The sequence below is a fragment of the Helianthus annuus genome, chromosome 3, assembly GCF_002127325.2.
Source record: "Helianthus annuus cultivar XRQ/B chromosome 3, HanXRQr2.0-SUNRISE, whole genome shotgun sequence".
Classification (NCBI taxonomy): Eukaryota; Viridiplantae; Streptophyta; class Magnoliopsida; order Asterales; family Asteraceae; genus Helianthus; species Helianthus annuus.
Genome location: NC_035435.2, coordinates 126,223,340 through 126,249,964, shown reverse-complemented (window position 1 = coordinate 126,249,964; position 26,625 = coordinate 126,223,340). Strand labels below are relative to the sequence as shown.

General features: G+C 37.4%; 1 pseudogene; it reads right to left on the bottom strand.

Annotated features, from left to right (window-relative positions):
- Positions 1-771: 771 nt before the first annotated feature.
- On the bottom strand, positions 772-9,547 carry LOC110933402 (annotated as a pseudogene).
- Positions 9,548-26,625: the final 17,078 nt, after the last annotated feature.

Here is a 26,625-nt window from a genome sequence, read left to right as displayed (position 1 = left end):
CAATCCTTCATGAGATGAAGTCAGCTTAACAACTTGAATCTTCATGATGCAAGCTCAAGTCAACCAAGCACGCTAAAAAACCTTGAGCTAAGGATTAAGATCAGCTCGATAGTATGACGAATCCTTCATGACAAGATCATAGTCAGCTTAACAACTTGAAAAAAAATATATAAAATTCATATTCAATAAAATAACACGTGCGTTAGACTCTAATAGCTCATAATGTAGCTCACGAATGTTCAAGTCTCATAAACTCAAGCTAAACTCATTATATGTTTCGAGCTCGTTTTCTAGTCTAAATAGATTAGTTTGAGATCAAGTTACAATAATTCTATAAAAGCTTGAATTATTTACAAAGTTACTTCCTATCAAAAAATGAAAGTGGATAAATATATTTTCCTTTTTATGTCAGGGATCTACTATTATTCATTCAATATATATTAATTTGCAAAAATATTTACAAACATTTTGAGCTAAATTTAACATAAAGATTTCATGATCTGATTTTGTACAAACAATGAAATTATAAATTATAAGTTGTTTAAATAAGGGTCAAGAACTTACCTCCGGGATCTTTAGGGTCTACCAATCTTTTCTTTCTTTTCTCTAACTTGTGTTTCTGAATTCTGATCAAACCCTGGATCGTATTACTTATTACAAACCCACATTTATAAACTGGTTCTCAAGTTACAATCAACGATGCAAAAAACAAAACAAAAAAAAAAAAAAAAATCACAAAAAAAAGCACAAAAACAAATACCAACATGCACCACACTTATTTATACTACCATCACCAAATGACCAACATCCTTAGGTTCATGCTGGGTGAAAGTGAGGCACATTGAAGACACTTGAAAGGCAGAAATTAACAAACGTGCGCATGGGTTGTTGCGGTGTTGAACCATTCCTGGAGCCCGTCATGGCTCTGGCTCTGGTGGACCGGAGGTTGAGGAAATTTGTGTATTCAGAAGTTTTGTGATTCCCATTTGGATGTCTCTTCTTTTGCTCCACTCGTGTAAACATAGGGGTAGTTTTTTTAACGCCACTAGAAGCTCAACCGCCTGCAATGGTGTCAAAATGTCTATCATACACTTAAGGATATCTAACCTCAGCTTGTCTGCTTCCATTAAGATTTTGTACATATCAAGAGCATGACTGTCCATAGCTTCATCCACAGCCTCACCCTGACTAGACTCCCCTACTATTTTGCAGTTGTATGCTAGCAACACTAGCGGCTCATCTGCTACCTTCTCCTGTGCATACATACACACACATCAAACATCATCACATCAATAAGACTATAACACACATCTCTAGTTGTGTCCTGAGTATGCAGACATAACATGTTAACTTTATTGGTTTATTCCACAACAAAACATTAAAACTTTTATTTTGTGATAACGCGACAAACCATGTAACTCCGCTGAACAATTTTTATGTTTAGGTGTTCTAGGCGATGCAAAAGTGTTTGAAGTTGGTTTTTGAGTTTACTTCTGTTTCCTGGTACTTTCCTTTTTGAGGGAGCGAAGTCTACAACTCTGTAATATTATGGAGTCTAAACCAAATAAAAAAATACTCCACTCCCTCAACAATAAAATTCGCTCCCTCAACAATTAAAGTAGCTAGAAAAAGAGAAACTAATAAAACATCTAAAGACACATTTGTGTTTCCTAAAACACCTAAAAGTAAAAAAAAAAAAAAACTGCCGCTCTAGCACAGAGTTAGTTTTATTGATTTATATACAATCTTTACACAAGTAAACATTAAAAAAATATTTTTGCTTAGTGATAACGCAACACACCATGTAAGTCCGCTCTAGCAGGGGTGGACCTAGAGTAATAGAAGGGGTAACCTCCGTTGCCACTTTACGCTTCGGTGACGCTCCGACGGTAGTGTAAATTTTGGAAAAATTGACGTTTTTTCGATTTCGTTACCCCTTTTAATTGAAACGTTACCCCTATGCGGATTTTCTAGATCCGCCACTGCGCTCTAGTACACAACTTTGGAACATAAGATGGAATGTTAAGCTGTATTATATGCCTGTACGCTTGCCAAAACTGAAGTGAGCTTATCTTCCTCTTTGATAGTTCTACCGTGGAGAGAATGAAAGTTATAATCCCTACACATCCTAAACTACAAGGGTTTTATGGTAATTAAAGAGAAGAGTGGCGGTTACATGGCGGTTACAAAGTTCAGGGGGCAATTGTGACAAATCAGAACTTGGTAACTACCACCCCAAGGGTGGCGAAATCCCTTGGGAGGCAACCATTCGATTTCAGCCACACACAGAGAAGGGACACGACTCTTGGACAAGAAGACACACCCCTTCATGTTTAATTACATCCACATGTTTTAGAGACGCGCCCGTTCGTGAAGAGACGCGTCTATTGGATTGCACCCATTAGAAACTATAAATAGGGTTGTAGATTTCAATTCTTTTTCCATTCATGTATTCAAATATTCAGTTTATATTCAAGTTATTCGATTGTCTAGAGATCAAGATCCATTTTGGGGCCAACAATTGGTATCAGAGCCAGGTTCTAGGCATCGCAGGGAATTCGCGATCAGGTTTTATTGTTCTTTCTCAATTCGCAAGTTAGTTTTATTTTCAGTTCAGGGTCGAACCAGGGGTTAGGAATCTAGGGTTTTTTTGATTCCGGGGTTTAGTGCGAATTAGATTGTTTGATTGTTTGATTGTTACACGATTCGGGTAATCGTGGGTTTGAGATTTATTGAAACCAAGAAAGTAAAAGTTTAGTAAAGGTGAAGATTGTTCGGCAAGAAGTCATGTCAGGAACATCCGGACAAAATCCAATAATAATACAGAAGGAAGGAAATTCTCTTTCCCAGTTTCAGTGTCCAATTCTGAAACCAACAAACTATACGGTTTGGGCTATTCGTATCAAGACGATTCTTGAAGCGAATGGTTTATGGGAAACGATTGAACCGGCAGAAAATGCAACGGTAGACACTAAGAAAGACAAGTCTGCAATTGCATATTTGTTTCAAGCAATACCAGAAGATGTTGTATTGCAAGTTGCAAGTTGTAAGACTGCAAAGGAAATTTGGGAAAATCTAAAAGTAAGACACGTTGGTGTTGATCGGGTACAAAAGGCGCGTATGCACACGCTATTATCAGAATTTGAATTATTGCAAATGAAGGATGACGACACTATTGATTCATTTAACGCAAAGATTAATAGTATCGTTACCCGAGCAACTGAAGTAGGAACGACGTTGAGTCAACCGACTCTAGTACGCAAACTCCTAAATGGCGTACCGGATAAGTTTACTCAAATCGTTGCCTCCATGGAACAATACTCCGATCTAGAAACTATGACGATAGAAGAAGTGGTCGGAAGATTAAAAACGTATGAAGAAAGGTTAAAGTTGAAGAAAAAGGAAAGCCCCGTGAACAATCTAGAAGAACTCCTGTATGCGAGTCATGGACAACATGTTGGAAATCATGGACGAGGGAGATTTGTCCGTCACGAGGCCGAGGGAGAGGAAATTATCAACATAGGGGTGAAGGGCACACCTCTTACGAGTCGGAAGGAACCGACAAACCACAAAGTGATGATAGCAAGCAAGAGACACCGACTATGAGAGATAAGTCGAAAATCACTTGCTACAGATGTGAGAAACTTGGGCACTATGCCTATGAATGCCCAACCAAGAAAACCAAAGAAAGTGAGACACTATTGGTCGAAATTGAAGAAGATGATGATGAACCGGCACTTCTGATGTGCCTAGACGCTGAAGAGAAATAGAAACGTGAAACTTGGTCGTGTGATACGATCAAGGGGAAGAACCGTGTGATGCGGAGATAACCTGTGAAAGGTATAACAAAACAGTCCAGTGAGTGGATCGGATCAAAGCGAAGAATCCGTGAGGGAAGCAATCAATAATGAAGAACTCGTTGTGAGAGACAACCGTGAAGAAGATAAATCAAGGAGAAGACGCGCGTATCCTGTGACTGGGTCAGAAGAAGTAATTGTTGTGTGATACAACCGCAAGAAAAATCTGAGTGAGTTAGATTATCCAAAATCTATGCGAGTCAAATCATGTGATATGATGGTGGGCAAGTTAATCAAGACCGGTGGAGTTTGTCACACCCCCAAAATCCACACGCGGAGTATCACCGCTTGGGAGCGTGACTGACCAGGATCAAGCCACCAATCATATTGAACATGTAATTAATATTAAGTAAAATAAATGTAAACCATCCATTCAATACGATGGGTGTTCAAAACATAACCATAGTTTTAAAGTATAGCGGAAGCATAGTAAATAAACCATCAAAAGTTAATAGTTTCAAATGTCATAATAGTCCAACGTGGAAACCACGATCCTTGCCCACAACGACCCGCTTCTCCAGTGCAAGCTCCAAGTACCTAACGATCTGCAAGGCATGTAACAGAATGATCAACAAACTAGTTGAGCGAGTTCACAGAAAGTAAATGCGTAATAGTAATCAATATCTATAAGTATCCTTCACAACCGAGGATAGTGATCAGTATAAGTATCCTGCACATCCGAGGATAGTGATCAGTAAAAGTATCCTTCACATCCGAGGATAGTGATCAGTATAAGTATCCTTCACATCCGAGGATAGTGATCAGTATAGGTATCCTTCACAACCGAGGATAGTGATATGGTAGTCTAGTCATAGTGTCAGTAGTGTATCTATTCAACCTTATCCTTTCAATCCCATTCCCAACACCCCGGGAATCCCATGCCTTGGTAAGAGTGTGAACTCACCTTGGTTTGCTCGGTATGCTAGGTTATGCACTCACAAGTAATTAATCACGTCCTATTGTATGCACGTATAACGAATTAGTTCATGTTCACAATGATACGCATGCAATTTAATGTTCACATAACAGTCAGTTTGCATATCGGCACAACACGTATTATTTCACATTTAATCATCAACTATCATTCGATTCACATTACCCATCCTTCGATATATTGCTCATCCTTCGGTCTAACAATTATCACAATTATGTTTCGACACGTCTTTCGATACACAGTTATCATCTTACGATTCATGGTTATCTTTCGACACATCAGCTATGTTTCGACATAGTTATCACAGTTATCATTCGGACCGAATGCTATGTTTCAAACCAATGTCATCTTTCGGTCAATGCTATCCTTCGGTCAACGCTACTATGGTTCGATCAAAGCTATCCTTCGGTCAACACTACTATGGTTCGAAGGACATGTATCTTTCGGTCACAACTATGTTTCGAATAACTAACATCTTTCGACAAATAACAGTTACGTTTACACAAAGTTTCTAAGTTTATCCGATTATCAATTAACACGAATTCAGTATTCAGTTACTTCAGAATCGATCAAACAGGGAGTTTCATATTAAATCTCATGAACCCTAATTTAACCATATGAACAATAATAACACTTAATCATATTATGTTCCGGCTCCATAAACAATAAGGATTCCGAACTGCATAATATCACAGCCGATTCACAAGACCTTATCATTAAATATCATCACAACAGATCCGATTAACATACACATCCGATTAACATCCATATCCGATTAACATACAAACAACATATTGCAAGCATAATATCAAGAAATATTGCACACGATGTCATTGAACCAAAAAGAATACAATGGCCGAATACTATGATGTCAATAATTATCAAATACCAATAATCATCACAAACGACACGCAAGAACAACATTCAAATAAATGTTTTAAAACACATAATCGGATAATGATTTGTACTAACCACAATGAACAAGGAAGTAATTCCGATCGATCTTTGAGGGTCACGAAGTCACCAGGCTGCCGTCACACACACACAATAGAACTAGGGTTTTTTTTTTTTTGAAACTAACTGTTGACTTACATGCATTCACGTATTTAAATCGTATCACAGGAATGGGCCAAGCCCATCAGAAAGACTGGGCCGAAAGATGTCGAAGGATAGAGTCCTTGGTCGAAGGATATGTTTCGAGATCCTTCGAACCGGAAGTTGATCCTTCGAATCGAAGGATATGTTTCGAGATCCTTCGAACTGTATGTCATGTTTCGTGATCTAAACTAAGTGTTTTAATAATAATTCTAATATTATTTTCTACCACAGCAAGTAATCACATATAGGCAAAACGACAATACGTTTCATTAAAACACAACGCGTACAATTTCAAGTCCACAATCCAAACAACTAAACAGTCAAAGTCAACGCGCATTTAATGCGAAAGTGAAAGTCAGAAACTCGAGTTGTCACAGAGTTCGTGTTGAGACAAGTACATAAGAAAAGGTTCGTGTGATACAAATTGTCAAGACAAGTGTGAAGCAAGTTCGTGTGAAGCGAGTTCAAGTAAAACAAGGTTCGTGAGGAGCAAGGTTGGTGAATAAGAAAATCCGTGTGAAACGTCGGATACCGAGGAGTTTCAAGAAGATGGAATTAATCAAAGTTCAAGATCTACAACTCAAGGATGTTCGTGATTAGGGGGGTGAATGAAAGTTATAATCCCTACACATCCTAAACTACAAGGGTTTTATGGTAATTAAAGAGAAGAGTGGCGGTTACATGGCGGTTACAAAGTTCAGGGGGCAATTGTGACAAATCAGAACTTGGTAACTACCACCCCAAGGGTGGCGAAATCCCTTGGGAGGCAACCATTCGATTTCAGCCACACACAGAGAAGGGACACGACTCTTGGACAAGAAGACACACCCCTTCATGTTTAATTACATCCACATGTTTTAGAGACACGCCCGTTCGTGAAGAGACGCGTCTATTGGATTGCACCCATTAGAAACTATAAATAGGGTTGTAGATTTCAATTCTTTTTCCATTCATGTATTCAAATATTCAGTTTATATTCAAGTTATTCGATTGTCTAGAGATCAAGATCCATTTTGGGGCCAACAATTGGTATCAGAGCCAGGTTCTAGGCATCGCAGGGAATTCGCGATCAGGTTTTATTGTTCTTTCTCAATTCGCAAGTTAGTTTTATTTTCGGTTCAGGGTCGAACCAGGGGTTAGGAATCTAGGGTTTTTTTGATTCTGGGGTTTAGTGCGAATTAGATTGTTTGATTGTTTGATTGTTACATGATTCGGGTAATCGTGGGTTTGAGATTTATTGAAACCAAGAAAGTAAAAGTTTAGTAAAGGTGAAGATTGTTCGGCAAGAAGTCATGTCAGGAACATCCGGACAAAATCCAATAATAATACAGAAGGAAGGAAATTCTCTTTCCCAGTTTCAGTGTCCAATTCTGAAACCAACAAACTATACGGTTTGGGCTATTCGTATCAAGACGATTCTTGAAGCGAATGGTTTATGGGAAACGATTGAACCGGCAGAAAATGCAACGGTAGACACTAAGAAAGACAAGTCTGCAATTGCATATTTGTTTCAAGCAATACCAGAAGATGTTGTATTGCAAGTTGCAAGTTGTAAGACTGCAAAGGAAATTTGGGAAAATCTAAAAGTAAGACACGTTGGTGTTGATCGGGTACAAAAGGCGCGTATGCACACGCTATTATCAGAATTTGAATTATTGCAAATGAAGGATGACGACACTATTGATTCATTTAACGCAAAGATTAATAGTATCGTTACCCGAGCAACTGAAGTAGGAACGACGTTGAGTCAACCGACTCTAGTACGCAAACTCCTAAATGGTGTACCGGATAAGTTTACTCAAATCGTTGCCTCCATGGAACAATACTCCGATCTAGAAACTATGACGCTAGAAGAAGTGGTCGGAAGATTAAAAACGTATGAAGAAAGGTTAAAGTTGAAGAAAAAGGAAAGCCCCGTGAACAATCTAGAAGAACTCCTGTATGCGGGTCATGGACAACATGTTGGAAATCATGGACGAGGGAGATTTCGTCCGTCACGAGGCCGAGGGAGAGGAAATTATCAACATAGGGGTGAAGGGCACACCTCTTACGAGTCGGAAGGAACCGACAAACCACAAAGTGATGATAGCAAGCAAGAGACACCGACTATGAGAGATAAGTCGAAAATCACTTGCTACAGATGTGAGAAACTTGGGCACTATGCCTATGAATGCCCAACCAAGAAAACCAAAGAAAGTGAGACACTATTGGTCGAAATTGAAGAAGATGATGATGAACCGGCACTTCTGATGTGCCTAGACGCTGAAGAGAAATAGAAACGTGAAACTTGGTCGTGTGATACGATCAAGGGGAAGAACCGTGTGATGCGGAGATAACCTGTGAAAGGTATAACAAAACAGTCCAGTGAGTGGATCGGATCAAAGCGAAGAATCCGTGAGGGAAGCAATCAATAATGAAGAACTCGTTGTGAGAGACAACCGTGAAGAAGATAAATCAAGGAGAAGACGCGCGTATCCTGTGACTGGGTCAGAAGAAGTAATTGTTGTGTGATACAACCGCAAGAAAAATCTGAGTGAGTTAGATTATCCAAAATCTATGCGAGTCAAATCATGTGATATGATGGTGGGCAAGTTAATCAAGACCGGTGGAGTTCGTGTTGAGACAAGTACATAAGAAAAGGTTCGTGTGATACAAATTGTCAAGACAAGTGTGAAGCAAGTTCGTGTGAAGCGAGTTCAAGTAAAACAAGGTTCGTGAGGAGCAAGGTTGGTGAATAAGAAAATCCGTGTGAAACGTCGGATACCGAGGAGTTTCAAGAAGATGGAATTAATCAAAGTTCAAGATCTACAACTCAAGGATGTTCGTGATTAGGGGGGGTGAATGAAAGTTATAATCCCTACACATCCTAAACTACAAGGGTTTTATGGTAATTAAAGAGAAAAGTGGCGGTTACATGGCGGTTACAAAGTTCAGGGGGCAATTGTGACAAATCAGAACTTGGTAACTACCACCCCAAGGGTGGCGAAATCCCTTGGGAGGCAACCATTCGATTTCAGCCACACACAGAGAAGGGACATGACTCTTGGACAAGAAGACACACCCCTTCATGTTTAATTACATCCACATGTTTTGGAGACGCACCCATTCGTGAAGAGACGCGTCTATTGGATCGCACCCATTAGAAACTATAAATAGGGTTGTAGATTTCAATTCTTTTTCCATTCATGTATTCAAATATTCAGTTTATATTCAAGTTATTCGATTGTCTAGAGATCAAGATCCATTTTGGGGCCAACAGAGAATCTATGTTCTTGAGCTGAGAGCTTGATATCTCTCCCAGGTTTCCACGTCTAGCACCTTCAAGAAACTCAGCCAAGTGTGCGTTTAGTTGCGACCCACATATGACGTACACAAGTCGGATGATTAAGGAAGGCCTGCTACCACCAATCCAAAGAGAAGAGTTCTCAAAGGTAGTCCCCCACGTTGGAGCCAAGAAGGAAGGCCCATCATGTTTGGCTAGCTGGGCTCTAGCGGTGTGGTGATTTTTGATGTGGTTGATGGCATTTCTGGTTATGAGCTTGAGGTAGTCGAGATCGGTAGGGAAGTTGGTGAGTCCTTGGAGTAGTTCATCATGGTCGAGCTTCTATTGAGTCATCCATTTCTGATCGCATGCTTGAAACTGTTGATGATTCGCCATACACATGGGCGTTTAATTAGGAACACTCTTGACTCTACACGCACACTAGCTAACTTATGGAGAAGTGGATATATATAAAGAGAGCAATAGGGAATATTCAAAGAAGATGGAAGATTCAAATTTGAACACAGATTCCTTGTATTGTAACAAGTATCCTGATCCTCCCAGGTAGCAGACAGATTCTAACGCGCTCTTTTTTTGGAAAGTTGTGGAAAATGGGATATGCATTCCAATGATATTGAAATACATGTTTAAAAATCATGAAACATGTCAGGCTGTTGTATTTCTAGTCATGCATGTGAATGAGAAATAATATATACTAAGTTATTTGACGGTGGCTTGGGGATTGAGCATGGAATGGCCAAAAAACATCCCACTCAAGCACACCGCCTTTATGGGCGTTTTTTTGGATTTTTGGGTTCAGCGTTTCCCTTAAAAATAAAATGCCAAAAACACAAAACTTTTGACCAATGACCGTAACGGCTATATTATTATTAGGGAAAATTACCAAATTAGCCAAGAATATAGTTTGACCACCAATTTAGCCATCTGATGCATCCTTGGAGCAGGGCATCACATATTTCGAGCCACTTATGCGTCTGCAGGTCTTAAGGATGCGTCAGGGAATAGTCAAGCGACACGTGTGTCAATGATTGGGTCTGAAAACTTCTGCTGCTTCGAAGGCGTCTAACCGACGCATCCACTTTAGCTTGCGTCTGGCTTAGTGTGATGCGTCTGGCTGGGCACAAGTTTTTATGCGTCGGTTAGAGACGCTTCGTATGCGTCCAGAAGACGCTTCCATTGTCAGATTTTGGATGCCCTTAAGAGCTGCTTCGTATGCGTCCAGGAGACGCTTCCATTGTCAGATGCTAGATGCCCCTAAGGGCTGCTTCGTATGCGTCCAGTAGACGCTTCCATTATCAGGTTTTGGATGCCCCTAAGAGCTGCTTCGTATGCGTCCAGCAGACGCTTCCATTGTCAGAGGCTGGATGCCCCTAAGCGCTGCTTCGTATGCGTCTTGAATGCTTCTTCCATTGTCAGTCACTGTATGCTTTGGATGCGTCTTAACACGTTTATTTATGCGTCTAAACACGTTTATTAATGCGTCTAGAAGAAGCATCCATTTGTCAGCTTTTTGATGCGTCTTTAGTACTGACGGACGTCTACCCAAGGAGTCGAGAGACGCATTAGACAAAAAAAATTAGTTTCCGTTTTTATTTATTATCTTTTATTATAAAAGTATACACGTTTCTATTTTTAAATTAGATTATAGGTTACCAAAAAATACATCTTCATATTTTTTTTCTCTCTATTGATATGGCAATCAGATTTGTTGTTTACTGTGGTGGCAAGTGGGAAGTCGTTGATGGGAGGCTAGAGTACGTGGTCCAACCAAATTTTGTTAGACGTGGTTTTGAAACTTCTACTACAATTTCTTATAACACATTTTTAAAAAATCTTAGTGAGTCAACAGGTCTTCAAAACATCACACGTGTATCTTACAAAATGTCAAGTTTTAGCGATCCCATTGATATAGTTGATGATTCCGATCTTACTTTTTTTTTCCAATATTGGGGAAAAAAACCCTCTTGAGTTATTTAAATTATATGTGGTGCAAGAACAAGTTGGTTTATCTGTGGGTTCTTCCAATTTTTTTAAATGTCCTGATCTTAACGTAAATGTTTTTCCTGAAGTTGAATGTAACGCATCATATAAATCTGGAGTTACTGATAATGTTAATTGTCCCCTTGAAAATAAAAGCCAGTTTTACATAGGTTATATTTTCCGTAACAAACAGGAAATGAAAATAGAAATAGGAAAATTGTGTCTTTCCGAAAGTTTTTCGTATAAAGTAGACAGATCATCCAAAACTCGTTACGAAGTATCTTGTATTGATGAGAATTGCCAGTGGAATTTCAAGGCAGCGAGTCGGGAATCTTGTGATGTTTTTTACATAAAACATTTTAACAACACACATACATGTTCTAAGACGCAAACATATCCACATATGCGACAAGCAAACCCAATGGTGGTGGGTAGCTTATTAATAGAACAATTTAAAGATTTTGGACGGATATACCGTTCGACCGGAATTGTAAAGGATTTTAGGATTAAAGAAAAAGTCAATTTATCGTATATGCAAGCGTGGCGTGGGAAATGTAACGCATTACAACTTTTGCAAGGTAGTTCGTCAAGTTCTTTTGCGGAACTTCCCGTCTATTGTTATAACTTGGAGAAGGTTAATCCAGGAACAGTGACACACATACGCACTGATTCTGAAAGTCGTTTTGAAATGTTATTTGTGGCCATAGGTGCGGTGGTAAGTGAAAGACTATAAATAAATAAATCAATAAATAAATTTTTCCCCAAAAATCTAACATTATCGTATTGCTTTCAGATTCGGAGCTTTGTCCGTAATTTAAGACCGCTTATCATCATAGATGCGGCCCACTTGAAGGGTGAATTTAAAGGAACAATGTTTTTGGCTGTTGGCATGGACGGAAACAATCAGATTTTGCCTATTGGTTATGGCATTGGTAAATCTGAAGACGGTGAGTCGTGGACGTGGTTCCTTTCAAAACTTAAAGAATGCATCGGCGAGCATCCAGATTTGGCAATCATTTCTGACCGGGCAGCTTCTATACAATTAGCCGTACGGGTGGTGTTTCCAAGAAGCTTTCACGGGTTATGTTGTCGTCATTTGATGGTCAACCTTCGATTACCGTCAAAAAAAAGGAACATGAGAGTCTTTGGTGGAAGACTTGCAAATCTTACCGGATATCCGATTTTCAAGAATCATTCGACGCGCTATGTGCTGCTGTTCCAAGATTATGTATGCTGATGGAGCATCTCGTTACGGATAAACCGATAAATCTCACCGGTGACATCAATCAAAAAATGAAGTCATATAGAAGGTTCATGGCAGATAATTTGTATTTCTGGCGTTGTTTACCACGTCCTAACCTAGTTTAATATGTAATTTTTAATTTGGCCTTTTTAATTTACCTTCATGATCGTTTTACTTTCTGTTCTTTATGTAATAATTCCTTTATAAATATAATTTAATTAATACTATAAAAATAACAAAATCACAAAATATGATTTAATTGCTAAATTTTATATAAAATTTGTTTTTCATTTCTCTTTTATAACAAATCACCTAAAATATGAATTTCTTTAATAACATATTAACATTTTAATATATAAAATTTAGAAAATATTTGCATGTTTTTTTTAAAAAATCAGATTCATATATTTATGTGTATTCATAAGAAATTACTGAATTGTATATAAAATATAAAATTTGTTTTTTATTCACCTTAAATTTGGACTACTTTTTGATAAGATATTTACATAATACCATTAACATACATTCTACTATTAATAACTATTTCTCTAATTTAAACGTTGGTCACTTTTCTTGGGCTTCCCACAATCCATGTAGTTTGACTGACTACCACCAACTCGCAAACACGAAAACTGGAGTTCTGCCATGACACAATCGTAAGCAAAGCTTGCTTCTTCATCGGTGATACCGTCCCACTCATCATCGGTATTCACAGGCGGCGGGTTGAATAAATTAGGATTTAAACGGGGTGGTGGCAGTGCACGGTAGCCTGGTGGCATTGCACGGCAGCCTGGTGGCGGTGTATAGTGGTTTGGTGGCGGTGTACAGTGGGGTTGTGGCGGTGCACGGCAGCCTGCTGGCGGTGCACGGCAGCCTACTGGCGGTGCACGGCAGCCTGCTGGCGGTGAACGGCAGCCTGCTGGCGGTGCACAGTAGGCTGGTGGCGATGAAGGGTAGCATGGTGGTGGGTTGCAATCACCCGATGGTTCAAATTCTTCAAATTCACCACCACCCATCTCTTCTAAAGTGATATACTAGTTACCAAATTTTAAATATATAGATGGAGATATGGATAATAATGTTAAATAAAAAAAAACATACAACTTTTTATTTACTCAACAATTAAACCTAATAAAAAAACAAACCAAAATAAACCAAAAAAATAAATTACAGAATTAAAATAAATTACAAAATAAACCAAAATAAACCAAAAAAATAATAAAAAATATATTTTTTTAGGCAATAACACGAAGTGATCCAATTCCTCCACAAAGCTCGGTCTCCAATTCCTCTTTGTTTTTGAACAATTTGTTGGCTTTGGAGGAGCGGTAGAGGACGTGGACGGGGAAATCCGATAACACGAAGTGATCCAACGTTCCCGTTGTAGGTGAGTTCTTCGCATTTCTTCGTTAAACCCCCTACAATAAATGGCAACGACGATCACTTCCGTCACTAGTGGCAGGTCCCGTCACCCATAAACACTAGGACTTCTAAAGCTCAGGAAAACGTCATCTTCAACACTGTTAAACATCTTCATTTTTATTTGGAGAGTATCAAAAGGCGGATACATTGACATAAGCATTTTATAAAGACTTTTATAAATCAGTTGGTTTGGAGAGAAAATTTTGAAATATATCTGATTTTTTTCATTATATATATAGTAGGAAGGAATTGAAATAAAAAAAAATGTAAATGAATATGTGAAATATAAAAAAGAAAAAGAAAATCACGGAAACCGATGCCCTCATGCGCCACCATGCGTCGAACAGATCCCAATGCGCCACCATGCGTCTAACAGCTCCTCCAAGGAGCCACTCAACGAGCCACAGCCGAGCCAGCCATTTGCATCTGGATGCAGCTAAGCCGGACGCATCAGCATACTTTTTGGCCCGGATGCGTCGGCGGCTGACCTATCAACTAACTTTTGCCACGTGTCAAGTCACCATTGGCGGACGCATTAAATGGTGGATGCCCTGCTCCAAGGATGCATCAGATGGCTAAATTGGTGGTCAACCTATATTCTTGGCTAATTTGGTAATTTTCCCTTATTATTATTTTTTTAATTCAAATTCCATATATACACACACAATCACAATACATTAACACTAAAAATCCATATACCACAAAAATTAAACCCAACTCCACACCTTCTCCTACAAAAATGGATTCTCCCGCGTCTTTGTCATCCAGAGCCAATTATTATTACAAAAAGTTTCTAGCCGACGCCGGTGAGTCGACCGACGAGGAGGTCGAGCAAGAGGCGGTTACAAGTGTGTGTCAACTAGCGGCACGGTATATGAAACACGTTAGTTGCCCTTCACGCCATATTTTACCAAAAGAGTACGTGGAACGAGACCGACTATCGGCAAACGCTCGCTTGATGAAAGATTACTTTAACGAAGCGCCGACTTATCCAAACCCCAATGTTTTTAGTCGTCGTTTCTGAATGAGTAAACGTTTATTTCTACGCATTGCCGGAGAGTTGGAAGACAAGTTTGAATACTTTAAGCAAAAACCGGATCCGAGATGGACGCTTGGATTTACTGCTATTCATAAGTGTACTTCAGCGCTATGCCTACTTGCGTACGAAAACACAACACAACGAACATCAATGACGAGTATTTAAAGATGACGAGTATTTAAAGATGGCTGAGAAAATAACATGCGATACCTTGAAACATTTTTGTCACGGTACACCATGATCTTTTAGAAATTACATTTTTTTTCATATTTTTTAGTTACTTTAATAGTATATAATTTCTTTTTTTAAAGGAATAATAAATTTGTACGGCACGCGTTATCTGAGAAAATCCACTTGGTACGATCTACAACAAATTTACGAGGTGCATTCTAATGAACATGGTTTACCAGGCATGATTGGGAGTTTAGATTGTCGTCATTGGTAATGGTATAATTGTCCAACTGCATGACGAGGTCAACACACCCGGGTTGACCAAAAAGGAACGAGGGTTATTCTTCAAGCAATTGCCTCACACGAGCTTTGGGTTTGGTCGGCTTACTTTGGTGTCGTGGGGTTATGTAATGACATAAACGTTTTCGAACAATCACCATTGATAGAGGATTTCATTTCTAGTAGAGCGCCAAAGGCATCCTTTTATGCTAACGGAAACTACTACCCACACAAATACTATCTCGATGATAGAATATATCCGAAGTATTCGATTATCATGAAGACGTTTAGGAACCCTTTCGATAAAAAAAAAAACATATTTTAAGAAAGTTCAAGAGTCTGCTCGAAAGGATATTGAGAGATGCTTTGGGGTTCTTCAACAGTGTTAACATTATCTAAGAAATCCTTGTCATGCATGGACCAAAGAAAATATGAGAGATGTTATATATGCTTGTATAATCATGCATAATATATAATATGATATTAGAAGACAAAGCAAAATCGATATGTCAAAATTATATACCGGAGGAGGCTGTTCTTGAAAAGCCGCAAGCAACAATGAATGAAAGAGTGAACAATGCGAATGAAATGTGTTCCCAATCAGCACATTCTAGGTTAGCGATGGATTTGGTCCAACATGCATGGTCGGTTAACGAGGGTGAAGAAGAAGGCGAAGATGACGAGGAAGGCGAAAATGAAGACGAGTACGCTGAAAGCGAAGATGAAAATTAAGTCGAATAGTATTATTTGTTTATGTTTTAGTATTTATGTAATTTTTATTTGTTTAATGAAATATTATTTGTTTTAATTTTCAAAAAAAATAATAATTGGGTAATCATTGCATGGGGCATTATACCGCTACACCCATTTTACCTTCAAGCCCCATAAAGCCCTATGTTGACTAGAGTGCCACATGTCAGATCATGCCCAACGAAGGGGCTTGAAACTCATATACCACTACACATGGTCTAATAGACATTGTTTGTATTGTTTATTATTAACATACCGACAATTTTACAATATACAAATACATAAACTTTTTAATACTTACAATTCTACATTTAAACTTTAACTATTGACTAAACCAACAATTCATGCCACTTTAAGACCCCGATCAAAAAATTATTAAAGTGCGCCAACAATCACCCCTTTAACTTTTGATTTGAGTTTTATATTTTCATTTGCTGCTCGTATTTAATTAATACTTATTGCTCCACAAGTAGGGCTATAATTTTATACACCTACATGTTAACACGACACAAAATGGTACGTTTTTAACATGTTTCATGTCTTAAACAACAGGCCGATATTGGTAGGGCATGACAAACTTCGTGCCTGTTTAGGTTAAAGATCAGTTAACCTGTTAGCGACTTGTTATTGACCTGTTTATATTTGTAATGGATGTTATTACTTGACTTTATGGATTTTTGTTTTAAAATACCTAAGGAGTAATATGTTAAGGATTATTTTGTTAAGAGTTAGGACTTTTACAAACTTTTGAGAATTATTGTTTCTAAACAGGCCATGTTCATGTTTATAAAAAATTACACGATTAGTTATCGTGTTGTGTCTGTGTCTAGCATCTCAGGTCATCGTGTGGTGTCGTATCATGTCTTATTGCGTCACGTATAACCTCTTATGATAGCCCTATCAACAAGTACTTATTGATTTGCTTCACATGACTTTGCTTCACACGACTTCAATCGTATCATACCATGGAATCGATTTTTTCACTACTAGAAAACATGGTTCTGCCATGTAATTTTAAGTCACAAAACAGTAGCAATTTCCTTGTTGTCACCCGTTTGCCATTGAAAATACGGTGACAAAAACACCCGTGTCAATTGCCCTAATGCCACCAAATAGCCACCATTTTTATATTTTGCTACCAAATTCTTGCCACCACAAAACTAGTCAAAATTATTTGCCACCGCTTCATGCTTGCTACGCTCCACCATGTTTGCCACCGAGTTGTGACGCGTTTTCATACCATTTAGCCACCGATATTGCCACAATTTAGCCACCGGTTTTAGCACGTTTTGATATCATTTAGCCCCCGATATTGCCACCATTTAGCCACCATTTTTTACACAATTTGCACCGAGTTGTGACGCTTTTTCATACCATTTAGCCACCGATATTGCCACGATTTAGCCACTGGTTTTTGCAAGTTTTGATACCATTTAGCCACCGATCTTGCCACCATTTATCCACCTTATCCTTTTCTTTTTCAGCCAACAACCTCGCAATAATTCCATTGAACCTTTGTTTTTCTTCATCCTTTTCCTTAACGAGCTCCTTGATAACTAAGTTCAACTTTTCAATCTACAAAACAACCAATAAATAGAATCAAGAAATCAGAATTAACGAAAAGGGTCATGTGGCCTTTACTTACAGCACAAGCAATGAAAACCTGCATAGGTATTTCTCTCTTTAGATAAATTTAAGCAAACAATTGGCAAATTGGTGGAAATCATGCAGGCAAACAGATTGACCTGCCGCATCGAGTGTGTTCTCCACATGGTTAAGTCTTTGATCGTCAGACGCAAACTCCTATAAAGCCAATGACAAATACGTTAACAGATGTTTCCTTGATTGGTTTCATACACAACGACATGGTTAAGATTTTCACCGTCAGACACGAACTTCTGATTGGTTTCATACGCCCCATACTCGTTAGCATATTCACCGCCATATACAAAATCCTAATTGGTTTCATACTTCCCAAACTCGTTAGAAATTCACTGTCAAACAAATAGTTGTCCCACAATGACATAGCCAGTGGCGGACCTAGAAAATTTGAATATAGAAACTTAAACGAATAAAATTGAATGATACATGAATAATGATACAACAGTTTATATTGTGAGTTTTGATGGAATCTTACGTCGTGTCAAATAATTGGCACACGTAAGAGGAATGTGACGTCGTATCACATAATTGGCGCGCATAACGAGGAATCTAATGTCAAGTTATATATTTCGTTAAATTTATAAAAAAAAATATACGACTCATATAAGCTCATACGAGTCGTATAGAATCTCGTATTTACCCATACGATGCCCATACGAGAAAGGCTATATGACTCATGTTAAAGATAGACGAGTCGCATACATGACATAAAGACATTGATGTGAACATGGCAGTGTTTGTTGGGTGAGGTGTCCATATACGACTCGTATACCCTTGTACGATTCATATATAGAGGATGTCAAATGATCCCATTACTAGGGGTGTTCATCGGTTCGGTTTATGGTTTATTTAGTTTATTCGGTTTTCAAATTCTATACCCCAAACCAAAAACCAAACCAAACCAAATTAGGAATATGCAAACCGAACCAAACCAAACCAAACCAAATTCAATTCGGTTTGGTTTCGGTTAGAAACCAAATAAACCAAATTCAAGCAAATTTAACCAAATTATACTTAAGAGTATCTATGTTTGTGTTCTAACTTCCGAACATCAATTCAACAACTAATTTAAACCTAAAATATATAAATAAAAGACATAGCAAAATAAAACAAACATATCCATAAAATAGTCGTACACACAACCACAAAGTTAAAACTTCAAAACATAGATCGTAGAACTATAAATAGTCAACAAGTTTAATGGCACAAAATATAAATAATCTTCAAACCATGGGGATACATATACTTTGATATTAGACTTAGTATTTTGGGCTAATAAACTGTATATAGTTTATTTAACATTATTATTTTTATTTGATAATTAATTAAACTGAAGGTTTATTCGGTTATCCAAATAAACCGAATAAACCAAATAAAAAAACGTGGATCCAAAAACCGAACCAGAAACCATATTCACAATTCGGTTTCGGTTAGAAATCAAACCAAAAACCAAATTCATTGTTCGGATCGGCTTATTCGCTTACGATTATGATTCGATTTACGGTTTTTATTTGGTTACATTTTTTTCTGAACACCCCATTACCACTGCCTAGTTTTATGTGTAAAATATCTTCTTTTAATGAAATTAGTTTATTATTTATGTATTGTTGTTTTTATTTTGTATATTTTATGCATATATTGATATATATTTTAGTAAAAAGTAATAAATTCTTTAAAGAAAACATCCTGTTTCTAGAACATTTTTTTAAAAGATATGTTGATTCATGATATTTGAATTTTGGTTATTAACTCGAGTAATTGGGAGGGTATAATCAAGAAGTTACCTCAAAGATCACCACCTCAGTTTTTCTCTCTTATTTTGTAACACCCCAAAAATGCATAATAGATTACCTTGTGTTTAAATGTTTAAATTAATTAATTAATTAAGTTTAAATAATATGATGGAAGTTTATAAAGAATGAAAATTTTGCTAAAATGACTACAAAAGTAACTTCAAGGGCTGAATGTGTAAATGTTATAATTAAACAAAGAAAATGAAAGTCCAGTGTTTGTGTGTGAGGTGTGGGTCGCGAGAAAGGGAGGAGAAGAAGGAGAAACCCTTCTCGTTCAATTCAACACAAGAATTCAGAAATTAAACATGGTTTAGAACAAAAATCGAATGCAAGAATCGGGTTAGTCTTTAATCTAAGTGCATTGAACATAAGGTAAGTTAAATTTGTGTTTTGATGCTTCTTGACAAGTGGGTTTAGATCAATCCGTGAAAATTTTATGAATCTGAATTTATGTATGAGTTAATATCATCATGTAGAATGTGAATCATGCTTGAATTTGATTGTATTGAAAGATTGAAGTAAAACCCACTTGTGCTAGTTGTATGATAAGATTATAGTGATTTTAAGATAGTGAAATTTATGTGAAATGGAAGTATGAATGTATAAAATACTAGAGTATTGTTAGATGAACTTGAATGTAGACAAAGAAACTATGTGAAATTGCTTGAATTGATCATTTGTGATGATAACTAGTAGGTTATGCATATAACACATGTACATAGTGCTTAAAATGTTATACGCACACAAAGTCTTCGACTAAATGCTTGAATGATAAGTTTTGTAATGTTTGGATGAATTAGGAGGTTTTACATTGTATAAGAAAAGTATACAGTTGTTATCTAGTGAAATATGTTAAGGAATGCGATTGATACATGAATGTGGTAATTATGTAAATGAACAACATAATCTAAATAAGAATGGATTATGTGTAGGATCGAAAGAAGAAGGAGCAAGTTTCGGATTACAACAAAAAGCTCAAGAACGAGGTAAGTTCGTTACCTACAAACTTATTTATGCTTGTAGTTGTAAATTTAGTATCTCAAATTCATGGAAATTATTAGTTGTATAATCTATTGACTAATAGTGGATTTATAGAAGACATTTTGTAATTAGAATGAGAAAGCAAAAGTAAGGTTCCATATTAATTCGTGATGAACGGGTTATTTGGAATAGAATGAGAATGAGAAAGAATTTGTTGATTTAATTTTGTGTAGATGTGGCTCGGTTCGGTTCGGTTCAAGACTGACGTCGCAACATTCCACCGTCGTGCGCCCCAGAGAACGACACTCGAAGCATGAAGAGCCACGAGCGATCCGTTTGAAGGATGATGATATCACGATGACACATCATGATGTCTCTTTGCATGATAAAAAGTCAAGAAGAACGTGCCCATGTTGGAACTCACGAAGATGATGCATGTCCTCGAATAATACAATCCTTCATGACCTTTGTGATTCCTTGAGATGTCCACGAAAAATCCAGTATTTCGTGGGCCTTGGTCACGTTTATTGGGCCTGACATCTCACGAAGAACCATTTGATTTATTGGGTCTGACATCCGACGTAGAACCATCTGTTTCGTGAGTTTTGGATGAAAAACTCATTCTTCGTAGATACATGGACGAAAGACTCAATGCTTAGTGGGCCTAACATCTTTCGTGGCCCATATACAAGTTTCGTGAGGTAGCTGGGCATTTTGGCTATATATATCAGACTTAGGTGACACAGTTCACACAGAGCACACCCAGTAAAGTTAAAGTTGGGGGCTTTTCTTGTATTATCTTTGTAACAAAACTCTACTGGTTGAATACATTTGAGCTTTAACTTTGAAATCTTTCTTGTGTTTGTGTGTTCTTGGCTAGGTTTTCATACACACTTGGATTCCGCACTCGTGTGTGTGTTACACAACAAGGGAGTAGGTTTATCTTGATCCTCCGAGTGGACCTACAAGTGGTATCAGAGCCTTGGCTCTCTTCCTTGTTGAAAACCAACCATTTTGGTGTGTTTTTTAGCATAGTTTGGGTGTTTTGTTGAATTTGAATAAGAAACTCAAGTTTTTACAAAAAAAGGGTTAAAGGTTAAGAAAAACACATGGTGACATGTTAAAATACGGTTTTTCTTAAAATTTCTAAATCTGGTTCGCCATTTTTTCCGGTGAATTGTTTTGGTCGGAATTGTTATCGGAATATTCCTTTTATGATAAGAAAATCTTAAACTTTGACTGAGAAAAGGATTTTCGAAAGTTTGTTGTTTAACGTACTAAATCTGGTATGCCACCAACCATCTTTCAAAAGTCAGAAACCAGATTCTTGTATAAAAGGAAAGTTTCTACCAACCATTTCACGAAATAAATCCACTTTTCATTTTTCATGAAATGTTAATTTTTCGTCCATACATTTTCACGAAAGATATATTTTCACGAAAGATACTTTTTCATCCAATACTTCCACAAAATACTTTCTCACGAAAAATCAATTCTTGGTGGACGTCTTATATAAGTATTTTCTGACTTTCTTTATTCGTGAATTCTATCCTTCGTGGACAATCAATTTTTGATTAAACAACAAAAATGGGTACAAATTTTTACTTCATGAATTCTATCCTTCGTGGATAATCAATTTTTTCCTGACTTTCAAAAATGGGTACAATTTTAAACATAAGTATTTCCTGACTTTCATTATTCATGAATTCTATCCTTCGTGGACAATCATTTTTTCGTGGGAAGTCATTCCTGAAATCAATTCTTCGTGGATATCATTCATTCATTATTCGTGGCTTTGATATTTCGTGGGATTTGAAATTATTTGTGACAAACATATTCTTCGTGGGTTGGTCACTTGTTGGTTTCACAGAAATATTTTATTTTCTAGTTAAACTATTAATTTGTGGTTTTAAGCAAACACTTTTGATTAAACAACAAAAATGGGTACAAATCCTTAGGATTGGGGTAGTAGCTCAAGTACAAGCCATGATCCATCACAAACTAGCTCCGCAGCCTCATGGGTACGGTCTTTAATGCCTCAACAAATGATTACCGCTAATCAATGGGCGTGTGTTTCGAATCAAAATCAAAGCATTCAAACTCTTCTCATTAGTGAGAGTGAAACCGAAAGTAACAACCGTCCTCCAAAGCTAAATCACATGAACGATTATCCATCATGGAAAAGTCATTTTCATATGTATGTTATTGGTCAGAATACCGAGTTGTGGACGTGTTTTACTACTCCATTCAAAGAATCTCTCGAACAAGTAGTATCAAATTCAACCTCTTTAGTAGGATTGGACGAGAATGATAAGAAGGCTTATGATCTAGAGAAGAAGGCTTTTGCTATTCTTACATAAGCACTTCACAAGGATATTTATCATCAATTTATGTATTGTACCACTACAAAGTCTTTGTGGGACACTTTGGAATCGAGAGGGGAAGGAAATGCAGCAACTAGAAAGATCCGACATGATCTTTTAAAGAAAGAGTTTGAAAGGTTTTGTTCATAGAGAATGAAACACTAAGCGTCATGACTACTCGGTTCTATCATTTTCTTAGTGAGATGTACTCATACAAGGTTAACGCATCACAACAGGAGATTGTCATGCGTTTTGCTAATGCGTTACCACCTAAGTGGAGTTAATTCATTGAGTTGCTGAAGCATACCGGTGTTTTGGATGTAATCAACATTTACGAATTTGTTCAGAAACTTGAGAACAAAAATGAAGAAGAAATTCGTAAAGCAAAACGAATTCCATTTTCACAAAACCCAGAGATGTATTTTGGAGGTATTAACACAGGTTCAAGTACAAGTCAACAACCGAAGCTTCAAACAACATTTGTGTCAAATGCAAACCCTTTCTACACCAGCTAAACCAGATCAATCTGTTGGTTCAAGTGCTCAGACCTATGGCCAAGCATTTGATCCAAAAGCCTTTCTTCCTCAACCACGAGATCTTACACCACAAGTTCCACAACAAGCTTTCTATGGTAACAACTTTCAACCTTCAAACCCTAACACCGTCAGACTCGATACATCAAATCTATCTAAGGTAAGTGTGGAAGTTGCCAAAGAACACATGGAGCTTCTAAAAACTTTGGTGAGTTCTTACTGCGGATTGGTAGCTGGACAAATTGGCAACATCAATCTAACCAGTGAAGACTACGCACAAATTGATAAAGAGGAGATGGAGTTGACTGATATCAAATGGGCGTTTGCAAGTGCAGTGAGAAGAGCAAAAGATTTTATGGAGAAAACAGGAAGAACTAATCTGGAGAGCAACAAGGATACTCCATACGGTTTTGACAAAAGGAAGGTTACCTGTTTCAACTGCAGAGAAAAGGGGCATTTTAAAAGAGAATGCACGAAGCCTCCACAACAAGGGAATCAATATCCCTTCAACAGAAATCAAGTTGCTAACAATGAAAGAGCAATTGTTCCCGCAAACATTTCCAACCGTGCTTTGATTGTTCAGACAGATGAAGGTTGTGATTGGTCTGTTCAATTGGGAAACAATGGTGGAGGAAACACTACATACTATGCCGAAATTGCAAAGAATGACAATGATGGAGAATCTTCCATAAATGATGACAGTTCATGGGATAGCAGCAGTTCAGATGAAGAAGGATCAAGTTCTGGTGAAGATAGATCTGAAGATGTTGATGCTGAGGTAGATGATGTGATTACTGAAACTGAATCGACGGATAGCGACGAAGCAGGCTTTGGAGCATGAAACTGAAGGGTCATTTGATGAGTTTTCTAAGCATCTCTCATCGATCGGATCTTCCACTCTTCGTGCAGCATTCATGGCTCGTTTGGATTGCCAATCCAGTCAGGTAAGTTTCGATAAACCTATCTTGCCTAAGTGTGTTGAATGTATGTTTTTAAAAGGTAAATACTTAGAGTTAGAAGGTAAATTTGATCACACCAAGAAACATCATCAGGGTATGATTGTAGAATTAACAAAGTGCACTGAGGCAAACACAACTCTTAAGAAAAACGAAAAGGAATTTTAAAAGACAATTGAAACCTTAAGGAAAGATGTTTCTGAATTAACAAGGAATGTTTTGAGAAAACAAACAACCATTAATAATTAAATTAACATGCTTGAAGAAACGAAAAAGGAGTTGGCTTGTGCAAAGTGTGAACATGATGCGATCAAACTCAAGTTGGACAGTTACTCCAACTCGAGATATGTTTTGGATCATATCATCGATGTTCAAAAGAAGAAGGGTGATGTAAAGTGCATTGGTTATAAGGCTTGTCCTCCCACCGTTAGACACAACTACACCACCTGATGACGAGGATATGCCCCATTTTGAACCCACCGTTCCTTTAGATTTTGATGAATTTACAGCTGGTCTAGGGTTCACAAAGGGGGCATCCTCAAGTCAAATTCAATCGGCTGACATCATTGACTCAAAGTCTGTGAATGATCAAAGTCCTCCCATTATTGAGGATTATGATAGTTCGGATGATGAGTCGGATGAGGACAAACCTGAACAGTCAGAAACGGTAACAAGAGAGGAAAACATACTTCTCGAAAATCACATTCTCTGTGATCCAGTTGCAAAACCGTTTGTGTCTCCTACAACCAAACCAATTGAACCTTCTGCTGAGAGTTGTGAAAGCTTGAACTTGCTCTACACGTTGATTGGATCTGATAAAATATATTCAGATAAGGATTTCCCAATCGAAACTGTCAATCAATCCTTGATTGATAAAGTCTTCGAAGATTTTACTAGTAAGTTTTCGGGAAAGTCGAGCCCAGGAGTTGTAGTAACTCATTGTGCTCCTATCCCAAAATCCGAAGTTAGAAAGCAATACGGGAATAAAAAATTGAAATCTCAAAACAATCAATGAAAGCAATGTCACGCTCACTGACGTGTGTCGGTGTGAGTGTATTTTTTTAGTTATTTTTATGTAAGACCCTTAGTCCATTTTATAAGATAATCGTATAAATTCCGACTATATTTGTGTATTAATGATTACAAAAACACTTGAAATTATGAGTTTGTTAAAAACATTTTAATAAATAAAACATTCTAACGTCTTGTATGTAAATTCGTCGTTTAATACGTGACGACGAATCATTTCGCCGAAGCTTGAATCTTGATCGTGTTCGGTTCTTTATCGAGTTTGATCGTCCTCCGGTACGTTAAGTTATACCTACATTTCATAAAATATGAAACAAGTTAGTTATAGGGAGTTTATAACGTGTATAAACAAGTCCTAAACATAAAAAAAATTGAATAAACAAATTTTCGCCAGACCAGGACACCATCGCGTCGCGCGACGGCCCCTGGCCCTCGTCATCGCGTGGGGCGACACCCCATCTGTTACGGAATGTTGTTGTTCAAAGCTGCATATTTCCAGCCAACTTAATTTTCACGGAAACGAGCATAACTTGCTCGTTTTTTATCCGATTTAAGTCACATTTCTTCCTACATGATCGTAAAATTATTCTCCATCACATGGAGTTAACATCCGACATTCGGATTGACAAAATGTTAAACTTTTAAGCCTTCGTCTTATTACCATTTTATAAAGTTTTGACCCATTCATGTATTTATCCAAACAAACAGGTTTGTTTGATCTCAATTACTTCTGAACCTTATATTTTCGATATTTCATATCATATTAGGTTCAAATCACGGGTTTATATACCTTCTTAAATCCGTTTTGACTTAAATGCTAATTTTGACCCGTTAAGGGTATTTAAGCACTTTTCCGCATAATTCATACCCATTCGCTTCTATCATTGTATTTCCACATTATTTATCAATTTACCTTCCACCACAACTATATGTGTGGTGGATTTAATGTGGAGATCTATATATTCCGAGTTTTACCCCTCGGAATATCATTTTACGACAAAGACTCATATAGGGTCATTTGAGCATAAATTTACATTTTTCGCTTTAGATACTTATTCGAAGTATCTATTTTTTTATAAAACTCGTTTCCAAACGACCCTTAAGGGTCGTTTGCTCAATTTAGCTTACAAGGGCGTTTTAGTCAATTTTAGTCCTTCTTTTACGATGAAGGACTTTTAACTACTTGTTTGACCCAAAAATCCGACCTTTTAACTATAATCTTGTTTAGAAACCATTATGTTTCTAAAACACC